The sequence below is a fragment of the Malaclemys terrapin genome, chromosome 4 (assembly GCF_027887155.1).
Source record: "Malaclemys terrapin pileata isolate rMalTer1 chromosome 4, rMalTer1.hap1, whole genome shotgun sequence".
Classification (NCBI taxonomy): domain Eukaryota; kingdom Metazoa; phylum Chordata; order Testudines; family Emydidae; genus Malaclemys; species Malaclemys terrapin.
The window spans coordinates 27,687,491-27,697,385 of NC_071508.1; the positions used below are offsets into that span (position 1 = coordinate 27,687,491).

At 48.8% G+C, this 9,895-nt stretch overlaps 1 long non-coding RNA gene across 1 annotated transcript; it reads right to left on the reverse strand.

Moving 5' to 3' along the window:
* Positions 1 to 816: 816 nt before the first annotated feature.
* On the reverse strand, positions 817 to 2,185 carry LOC128837114 (uncharacterized). Its single transcript, XR_008444893.1, has 2 exons — positions 1,877 to 2,185; positions 817 to 1,360 (listed from the first exon to the last, which is right to left on the reverse strand). It is a non-coding gene; the product is annotated as an uncharacterized LOC128837114 (long non-coding RNA).
* Between the last annotated feature and the right edge of the window lie 7,710 nt (positions 2,186 to 9,895).

A 9,895-nucleotide genomic window follows, 5' to 3' on the forward strand; every position in this document is an offset into this window, starting at 1 on the left:
TGGTATGGCTGATGTGATTAGGTCCTATGATGATGTCACTTGAATAGATATGTGGACAGAGTTGGCATCGGGGTTTGTTACAAGGATAGGTTCCTGGGTTAGTGGTTTTGTTCAGTGATGTGTGGTTGCTGGTGAGTATTTGCTTTAGGTTGACTGCAGAGCTAGAATTGATATGCAAACTAGACACAATCAACTCCGGTTTGAATAAGGACTGGGAATGGCTGAGCCATTACAAACGTTGACTATCTCCCCTTGTAAGTACTCTCACACTTCTTATCACACTGTCTGTACTCGGCTAGCTTGATTATCACTTCAAAAGTTTTTTTTTTTTCTCTTAATTAATTGGCCTCTCAGAGTTAGTAAGACAACTCCCACCTGTTTATGCTCTCTGTATGTGTGTATATATATCTCCTCATTATATGTTCCATTCTATATGCATCCGAAGAAGTGGGCTGTAGTCCACGAAAGCTTATGCTCTAATAAATTTGTTAGTCTCTAAGGTGCCACAAGTACTCCTGTTCTTCTAACTGTGTACAAGTTTCCATTATCTTCATAATATTAATACAGTGCACAAATTCAATACTATTCAATGCCACATTCTTTTATAAGTAACGGCACTATTCCTCAAAAGAATTCAGAGGTGAGCTTTGAGCAATCCTCAAGTCCCTGTCTGTTCGGGTGCCAATTTGTAACCTCACTTCATTTCCCGTCTCCAGTGCCTTAAATAAAAAATCCCAACTCCCATAGAAAGTAGCTGGAGACCCAGAGTTCAGTCTCTAAGGATTTTCAAGCAAGGATTGCACAGGGTCAACCTCCCCACATTCAAGTCCCAAAAGGAACTAAAGAAATGAATTTAATTAAATAACTTGATAAAATCTTATGACAGAGACAAATAATCATTTAATTGTTACAGCATGACATGGCTATTTTATAATCCACAGACATTACCTTCACAGTTACACATAAAGAAAACTAATTAAAATCTGAACAGTTCAGTCCCCACAGAAATACAGTGAGAAGAAACTAGGGTGACCAGACAGCAAGTGTGAAAAATTGGGACAGAAGGTGGGGGGTAATAGGAGCCTATATAAGAAAAAGCCCCAAATATCGGGACTGTCCCTATAAAATCAGGACATCTGGTCACCCTAGAAGAAACTGAAAGTTCCCAAAAGCTTTGGTTTTGTTCATCTAAGTCTCAGAGTCGTTGATCACCAAATCTAGACAGTCTGCTGAGTCTCAAACAACATCTTCCCTCCATTGCTTGTAGGAATCTTCAGCTGGAATCCAGGCAGACTCTTCCTGTGCTGAAATCCCTGCTAGCCAGCCAGCTGACTGATTAACCAACCACTCAGTTACCAGTCTAGATTTAAAGAAAATCCTGTTACAAGAAAATACAAAACTGAAAAGAGCAAACTAGAAATGACTCTTTCCCTATTACTGCATTTAAAGAAAAGTTGTCTCAACTCGTCTGAGTCACCAATGTAACTACAACAGTTTGGTTAAAATCAAAACAACATTCAAAACATACAATTAAAATTGAAGTTATTTTCCCTCCCAGTTTCCCCTGGCTATAGCAGCATTGCCCAGGTTTCTCTGTTCGAGGGTTCACAATATCACTCAACTGCTGCAAAATGCTTCAGAGTTCGGGGCACCAGCCTGCTTCCTGCACTGACTGCTCGCCCTCCTGGAGTCTGACCCCAGCAACGGGGAACCTATTGGCGCACACCCAAAACTACCACCCCCAATTCCAGAAGCTTCTGGATGTGGAGTACTTAATCTGTCTAGCAACAACTCCTCACTCCTACCTCCCCCCAGTGGATCTCTTAAAGAGATATCTCCCTATTAGGCACATGGGTTACACTGGCAGACCACTGACCAGAGAGTCTGGAAGCCCTGGGTTCCCTGGCTGGTGGTGGGACTGCCTTGGGGCCACAGACCCTGGGAGCTAGGCTCCCAGCTCCATGGAAAGGAATCTGGCAGCTTTGAGCCCCTGCTTGAGCCAGGGCACTCAGGGTTTCTAGGCTACCGCACCGCAGCAGAGAGCTTGGCTGAGCTAGGAGCCTAGCCAGCTCTGAGAGCCCTAGCTCCAGCCCCGCTCTGGGGGCGGGCAGGCTCCCTGCTGCAGATCAGGGAATGTCACAGCTGTGAGAACTCCTCCTCCAGCCAGTGCTCTGCTGTGGGACTGTCCACCGGAACACCAGCAGGTTTCCATGGAAACCTACCTACGTTTTGTGGAATCGGCAACAGTTTTGATAAAACATTTTGCTCCAGCAAAGTGGAATTTTCCAACTCAAATAAGTTTCCCGCCCACTCTACTTGGAAGCCCTGTCAATCCTAGACACATTAATTACTAGTATTACAGCAATTGCTATCCGTTGTTCAGCTGCACGGGCAGTAGCAACAGCATGAGCACTAGAGCAGACAGGCTGTTTTAACCGCTGTGTCTGGAAAACCATCTCTGCGCAATTTCCCATGACATGGTGGCAATAACTCCTTTGAGCGCTGCCTGCATTAGTGCCTTAGTACCTGTTGCTGCCGGACCGTTCCTCAGTGTAGAAACACCTAGAGGGATGACTGTTCCTTTCTGAGTCACAAATACTAGCTTTTGTAGCTCCCTGGGTTGCCTCTGAACTATTTCATCACAAGGATTGTGTCCAGGTCATGTGGAGTGAAACTATGTCACGGAGCACATTTCCCAGAACAAACCGAGAAGAGATTCTCTAAAAATCTGCAATAAAGATTTTAAAGCCAATGGTAGGATTTAATTCAAAACAATGCAAGAACACCGTGACCTAGAAGGGAAGGCGGACCTCTTTCTTTCTACTTCCTTCAACACGTTGTTTTCTAGCTCAGATCTTGAAGTAGCACATGAACACGGATGTCATGTTCACGAGGGGTGTTCTGGTGCAGTTTATTCCTGGCCTGCTCCTCACAGGAGTCTCAAATCTCTCCCCAGTTGCAAGGAAATGATGTACTGAGAAGTAGCATGTGTATCCATTGGGAGTTCTTACTGGGCCAAGCAGCTGCAAGGATGTGTGGTGCTGAAGTAACTCAGCAAGGCAATCTGGATGCGATGCATTTAAGATGACTGGATGACAACAGTTCTTTGTCTTCCCTTCTGTTCCACCCATCAAGAAAAGGTGGCTAGTGTCCATCACACTACATGAAAGTCAGAATCATTTTAACCTGGGCTTCTCTTGGGTTTAGCTTTAGGGCAGCTGTTTCAAGTTTCTTATTGGAATTTTAATTCTTCGTTCCTTTCCTCACCCAGATCTCTTAAATATCTTTATTTTTCTGACCATAATGTTTAAAAACTGCATTCGAGTTTTTAATCTGTTATAACAAAATGCTGGTCCCTTAAGACTTTAGGGTTCTGTCTGTCTAGGTACTAGCAGGTAACGCCCCGCTGAGCACCTTTGCTGCAGTATCTGAGCTCCGGATGGTTGTCATTACGCTGTACTAGGTGTGGTCACTTAGCATTGACAAGGACAGCAAGAATAAATCCTGATCCTCTTGCTCCAAAAGCACAGGCCCCACCACTTGAGCAAAAGTTAGCTAGTGGGTTTGCAGGACCTATGGTTTACAACTCAGCCGTTCTGGTTTATTCCAGGAGAGGGCAGTGATAACACATGCATATTAGCCTATCCCTTCTAATATTTGTTAAATCAGCGTCAATGCAGTATTCCTCTGTTTTTTTTTCCCAAAAAACCTTTTAAAACTGAGCATAGAAAATACTGTTTTCAAACAATAAATAGTACACTGTATCCCTTTGATTTATATTTAAACACAAAGGTAGTTTTTCTTGCACACAAATGCAGTGAAAAGCAGTGTACATAACTGGACTGTACCTTTCAAAACAGCTAATGTCTGGAATTCCAGGCTTATGAAACAGATTCTTATCTGTACTCTTATTCCCCCCCATGAAGGTGCATTTTTGCACAGATGGAAGGGGAGCACACAGGTGGGGAATTAGATATTCTGTCTATGGGCAACACCTACAGAGGTGCTTGTTGGAGCCTAGATAAAGGAGTGGGGGGGGGGAGGTCCCAGGATAGGTGTTAAGTCTTCTTTGTCAGTTAAGGGACGGGAGAATAGGGGGTGTGGTGGGTTCGGTCACAGAGACCGCCTTGAGGCTGTCACCTGACGTGCTGGAATTACCTCTGAGCGCGTTTTCCCTGCCAGCTTGGGACTCCAGAACCCTGCCTTGTTGAGCCAGACACGCTAGTCTGCTGCAACACAGACCCAGGTCTGGTCCACGCCCCCAAAGCTGCTCAGCAAGTGCTCCTGTCTCCAGCACCCAGACACTTAGCTCCCAATGGGATCCAAATCCCAAATAAATCCATTTGACTCTGTATAAAGCTTATACAGGGTAAACTCATAAATTGTCCACCCTCTAGAACACTGAGAGAGAGATATGCACAGCTGTTTGCTCCCCCAAGTATTAATCACTTACTCTGGGTTAATTAATAAACTAAAGGGATTTTATTAAGTATAAAAATCAGGATTTAAGTGGTTTCAAGTAATAACAACCAGAACAAAGTAAGTTACCAAGCAAAAGAAAAGAAAACAGACATGTCTAAGCCTGATACATTTAAGAAACTGAATACAGGTAAATCTCACCCTCAGTGATGTTCCAATAAGCATCTTTCACAGACTAGACTCCTTCCTAGTTTGGGTCCAATCCTTTCCCTTGGTATAGTTCTTGTTAGTTCCAGCTTCGGTAGTAACTAGGGTTTTTTTCATGACTGCAGCCCCCTTTATTCTGTTCCACCCCCTTTTATAGCTTTGGCACAAGGCAGGAATCCTTTGTCTCTCTCTGGGTTCCCATCTTTCCTTCTAAATGGAAAAGCACCAGGTTTAAGATGGATTCCAGTATCATGTGATATGTTCACATGTCCTGTGCGACTTCATTACCCACTGGCTGGCACACAGGTAGGCTTACAAGTAAACAGAGCCATTTACAACCAATTGTCCTAGTTAATGGAAGCCATCAAGATTCCAAGCCACCATTAATAGCCCACATTTTGCATAGTTACAATAGGACTTCAGAATAATACTTCATATTTCTAGCTTGGAATGCTCTTCCCTGCCATGCCGCCAGTCCTGAGAGCTGAGATCCAGACCCCATCCAGCCCAGGACATCTTCCCTGGGCCCGGCCACTGGAGCACAATTTCATGCCCTCCATGAGCCACCCCTCACCCTGTCTACATCTGGGAGCTCAACAGCTCGGGGCGGCACCGCCAGGGCCCGGACGGGGCTAGCTTGGGCCCCCAGGTGAGGGCAGCTCTTGTGGGGAGGGAGATGGGTGCTGCGTAGGCAGAGGGAGCAGCCATTCTGTGCTGGGCGGGGGCCCGCTCCCTCCTGGCTGGAAGCTGTGTTATTGAGGCAGGGATGGATTTGGCCTGGGACTATTGGCCTCAACGCCAAGGCTCTTCAGAGGGACCCCAGAGCCAGAATCCCAGTGGAGGGGGAGCAGGAGGGTGGCCCCCAGCATAGACAGGGTGAAGGGCCAGAGACAGGACTGACACCGGGGGCCGCTGCCCTGGCACAAACCCCGAGCAGCTTAGTCTGTCTATGCTAGGGCTTCGCACTACAGCAGCTGCTGGGGCAGGTCCCCGGGGTAGATGATCAGGCCCAAGGATGGGTGAAAGCCGGACCCAGCGCTGCAGTCTTTGGGGTGACTGGCTGGTGTACTGAGCCCCTCTGACACTGCTCCTAAGCCCAGATGTCTGCCCCTAAAATGAGGCCAGGATCGTGACCCATGGTGCCCAGGGACATGGTATCCCAGGGTGCTCTGTGTTCGGGCCCCACAGCCCAAGGTCACCACTGTGACGAGCTGCACCCTTTGGGGAGTCACCTGATGTGCTGGAAATCACTGAGTTCCCCCACTTTCTGCCAGCCTAGGCTCCCTATTACCTGATCTTCCTGGGTCAGGCTCACTAGCCTCTCCCAGCCAAGCACATAGGCAGGGCCACACCCAGCTGCACAGACAGAGACCAGCTTTAGGGCTTATTACAGCACCCAGGGACTCCCCCTTTAAGGGGTGCAGACCCAAAGGTTTTATGAAAGTTGCCCCCTCCCTCAGTGTGGAGAGAGATGTGCACGGCTCCTTGCCCCTGCCCAGATATTAATTGCACAAACTGGCTTATAGCATAAACAAGAAAAGTGTATTAACTAAAAGAAGGTAGATTTTAAGTGGTAACAAGCAGAATCACTTCTGTAAATAAACAAAACAGGCTTGCTATCCTTAGTACACTACAGAAATTGGCTACAACTAATATTTCTCACCCTAAATATTGTTCCAGGCAGATTCTTTCACAGGCCAGAAAGATCTTTCCAGCCTGGATCAGCAGCTGTTTCCTCCCTCAGTCCAGTCTTTTGTTCTCAGGTGTTTTCCAGTGTCTCTTTGTGCTGGAGTCAGGGGAGGAAGAACCTGATTGCTTATCTTCCCCGCCTTAAATAGAGTTGACATAAAGTGGGAACTCTTTGTTTGGTTCCCCCCACCTCCCAGTGGAAAAGTTTGGTATTCCAAGATGGAGTCCAGTATCAGGTGACCAGACCACCTGCCCCTATAGCATCACAGAGTCCCTGAGCGCAGGCAAGGCCACAGGAAGGCTAGACCTTTTCACCAGCTATTTTCCTTGTTGATGGGCCATCAGCACTGGCTGGCTTCTCCATTGTTATACCTGAAGTGTTAGCAGAGGGTGTCACCCAAGGTAGCAAAGTTTGAAATACAGATAAATAATTAATATTCTTAACTTCAGGTGCAAGGCTGTTACACGTATACAAATAGGATAACCATATTCAGTAAAACATAATCTTTCCAATGAAACCTTTGTGACAAAGTGGGACTGTTCTTAATGGTTCCTCTGAATACTGTGTGGGTGCCTCAGTTTCCCCTATGCATTTCTTAAGTCTCCAGTGTGCATAAATGGCCAACACTCTGTATCCTGGCAACAAATGGCCAGGGCCCTTCCCCTCCGCAAGGGAATAGCTAACGGTGAACAAAGAGATCAGGTGACCACCTGGCCCGGGAAAGAGACAAAGGCCAGAAAGGAGGGGCTGGAGGGGGTTTCAGTTTGGGGCTGGCTGGGGACGAGTAATGAGTGCAGACGGGTTTGGCGGGTGGGAGGGAAGGCACCGTTCTGTTGACCTGAGTGGGAGCAGAAGTGCTGAGCACATCTGCATAGGCCACCCAGTGTCTGAGAAATGCCACGAGCCCCCCAGGACTCGTGGCCTGTACCCGTAGTGCTGGGCAGCTCGCCAGCCCTGGAGACTGGAATTCCAGGTACCCGGTCCAGACCGCACCCCCCACCGACGTGCCTCATGCGAAGGTGCAAATCCTGGAACAGCCCCAGCTGAAAGCACAATGCTGCTTAATCATGGGAATAAGGGGCAGACTTGTAATGTACAATCAAAGGGGAAGCGCATTTCCCTAAACTATATATGCTGCACCCCTTCTGTGGGGCAGTAACTCGTAGCACACCCTCTGGCGTACCCCTGCTATTGGTTGTAGCTGGGGGCGTTAGCCTCTTAGAAGAAATGTGGAGTCATATTGGTTTCTTGTCTTCAAAATCTGCCTCCTAGTGATTGCATGTGATTGTGCTTTCAAGGAGCAACACAGGCGAAAGGACAGCACAAATCAAGAGGTTCTTTTGGGTGAGGTTACCATGTAAGGTGGGAAGACAGGGAACAAATGCTTCCATGCAGGGGCAGTGAGTGACAGTAACTGTGACACTAGGAGAGTTTAACTGTGTCGGTCTATTGTGGGAAGCAGGTAACAGGGCAGGACAGCGAGGGCACAGGAGACCAATTCACTCCCAAGCGTCTCCTCAGCATTGGCACCAGTGCCAGGGGTAGGCTGTAGCTTAGTAACTCGGGGAGAAATGCAGAGAGGAGCCCAAGATGGATGTAACCTCTCCCCAACCTCCTCTCTCTCCATCCCCCTTTCTGGCCCTGAAACCATCCAAGACTTGACAGGCCATTGGCTGCCTTCACCTACCCACTGGAGAAGAAGGGGGTTGAATACAGGGAGCGGCTCCAGGCCCTGGCCTTCATTGGGAGGGACAGTTCAGTGCAGGTAGCCTTCAGGGCTTTTGCAGCAATGGCGCCTCCTGCAGAACGATGGTGAAACTAACCAGGGGGGAGATAATGATGTAATTTACAAGTCTGAGCTGCCTCCCTGGAATGGCTGTGGGCACTGCATGTACCCCTAGCGTGGCACTCAGGGGCCCTGTTCCCTCACCTGCTGTCTGTGCAGCCCCTGCTCACGCAGAGCTTTCCTGGGTGGCTGGGCGCAGGGAAATCCGCCCTAACGGACACTGGAGACAATTGAGCTCAGTTGCTGCAGCCCTGTTTCTGTGTAATTCGCGCTACTTTGTCTCTGCCAGGCTCTTTTCTCCCCCACGACCACCCTTGTCCTCTCCCAGCCGTACGGGCCGTGCAGCTCCGTTCGCAGCACTGGCTGTGGTATCCTCCTGGAGTTGGGACTCACTCTGCCCCATCTCCTACCATGTGCGCTGCAGGGGTACGGCTGACTAAGGTCTAGCACCCCACGGCTCACCCCTTTCAAACCCCCGATTAGCTGTTAGCACCCGTACAGCCAGAGTGCTAGCCCCGTTCCCACTAATCACTGGTGACAGGGCACAGTGTCCACTTCAGAAGCCGACTCCTTTAGCCCCCAAAGCCTTGGGGGAAGCCTGTGGTTCCGAGTGGTCCCATCCCTCATGCTCCTCAGGACACAGTAGTAACCCCCCTTCTGAGGGCCCTGTTCTGCAGCCCTTATGTTGGGCAGGCCGTGCGCCTGCAGCAGGAGACTTTGCTTGGCAGCGCTCCCCAGCATAAGGGTTACAGACCTGTGGCCGCACTACTCGGAAGGCGGAGTCTCATGAGCAACGCGGTGTCCCAGCACTGACTCTTTCCCAGGACCCTGTTTCCTTCCTGGTCCTTTACACTCAGCCCTTCCACCTCCCGCTGACCCACATTTCAGGTACGATCCCCCAAAGAGCACAAGGGTCAGTTTTTTCTCTGAGCTGACAGCGTCTCCCATCCCACCACCCCCTTCAGCCCTAAAAACAAAGTCACTTGCTTTAAGATTCCAAGGCAAAGTTTCTCTCTGGCCAGAGCTGGGTTGTGGGACCCAGGGGAGTAGGACAAATGGCCTTCATCGATGGCCTCTTCAAAGGCAGTGGGCCAATGGCACTGGGACTGACCCAGAGCGGGGCTCGTTCCACCCCTCCCTGCCATACCCCAAAGTTCCACCCCGCGATTCTTCTGGTGCCCAGCCCTGCAACTCTTAGCTGAATTGTCCCATGCCTCACCCTGTTCGTCCAGGGGCTCCTCCACCTTCCACTACAGGCCTGCTTTACCCTGGGACAATGCCCAGCCTGGGGTGTAGTCTGTCTGCATGATCCCCACCAGGCACTGGCAGGAGCACTGCTTTACATTAAGGTTCTTTTGGTGATGGGCTAACCTTACCCCTGTCCTGCATTTCCAGATGGAAACCCAGACAATAGAGATGGAGCAGGACTAACCGTGGTCACTTTGTCTAGCCCTCACCCTGTGTCTATACTATAGAAGTGTTGCAAACAGCAGGTGCATTTTCCTGCCCGGATAGGATTTTGGAGATGTTAACGCTTGCTACGGCTTTCTCGCTGTATGGGTTGTGGGATCCATTGGAGCGGTCTGTGTTCTGTGTACAGGAGAAGATGTGTAGATCTTTTATACCTCGATGTATTACTATAATTACAATTATTTAATCAATAAAATGAATAAAAGCATTAAAATACATAAAAAAACATCAAAATGAAACAGAGGATTGCTATGTACAGGGTGGGGGATTGCATGTGAGTGATGTTCGTCCATAGTTATCGATGAAGACCTCAACCACTCATT